Genomic DNA, 1,067 nt, shown 5'->3' with positions numbered 1-1,067 from the left:
CATGCATCAACACCGTCCAGCCATCCACGTCCGCATGTTCTATGTTAGCGCCCGCACCTAATAATGCTGTGATCGTATCCGTATGACCGCTACTGGCAGCATGCATCAACACCGTCCAGCCATACACGTCCGCGTGATCTATGTTAGCGCCTGCACCTAATAACGCTGTGACCGTATCCGTATGACCGTTACCAGCTGCTGCTATTACTGCGGTCCAGCCATTCACGTTCGCGTGTTCTATGTTAGCGCCTGCACCTAATAACGCTGTGACCGTATCCGTATGACCGCTACCAGCTGCTGCTAGTAATCTGTCACCTGTGGGGGACGCTAGTAATCTGTCACCTGTGAGGGACGCTAGTAATCTGTCACCTGTGAGGGACGCTAGTAATCTGTCACCTGTGAGGGACGCTAGTTCTCTGTCACCTGTGAGGGACGCTAGTTCTCTGTCACCTGTGAGGGACGCTAGTTCTCTGTCACCTGTGAGGGACGCTAGTTCTATTTTTGCACCTGCATATAATAAAGCTGTAACCGTATCCATATGACCGCTAGCAGCTGCTACTATTACTGCGGTGTGGCCTTTCATGCTCGCGTGTTCTATGTTAGCGCCTGCACCTAATAACGCTGTGACCGTATCCGTATGACCGCTAGCAGCTGCTACTATTACTGCGGTGTAGCCATTCACGCTCGCGTGTTCTATGTTAGCGCCCGCACCTAATAACGCTGTGACCGTATCCGTATGACCGCTACTGGCAGCATGCATCAACGCCGTCCAGCCATACACGTCCGCGTGATCTATGTTAGCGCCTGCACCTAATAACGCTGTGACCGTATCCGTATGACCGCTACCAGCTGCTGCTATTACTGCGGTCCAGCCATTCACGTCCGCGTGATCTATGTTAGCGCCTGCACCTAATAACGCTGTGACCGTATTCGTATGACCGCTACCAGCTGCTGCTAGTAATCTGTCACCTGTGGGGGACGCTAGTAATCTGTCACCTGTGAGGGACGCTAGTAATCTGTCACCTGTGGGGGACGCTAGTAATCTGTCACCTGTGAGGGATGCTAGT

General features: G+C 52.9%; 1 long non-coding RNA gene across 1 annotated transcript in view; it reads right to left on the bottom strand.

The window, feature by feature from the left end:
• Positions 1–390: 390 nt before the first annotated feature.
• Positions 391–1,067, bottom strand: part of LOC106818322 — a 2,177-nt gene continuing 1,500 nt past the window's right edge. The window contains exon 2 of the long non-coding RNA XR_001395191.1: positions 391–477. This is a non-coding gene — a long non-coding RNA (uncharacterized LOC106818322). The remainder of the gene's footprint in view (positions 478–1,067) is intronic.

Source organism: Priapulus caudatus, unplaced genomic scaffold, assembly GCF_000485595.1.
Source record: "Priapulus caudatus unplaced genomic scaffold, Priapulus_caudatus-5.0.1 Scaffold2164, whole genome shotgun sequence".
Taxonomy (NCBI): domain Eukaryota; kingdom Metazoa; phylum Priapulida; class Priapulimorpha; order Priapulimorphida; family Priapulidae; genus Priapulus; species Priapulus caudatus.
This window is presented reverse-complemented; position numbering and strand designations above follow the sequence as displayed.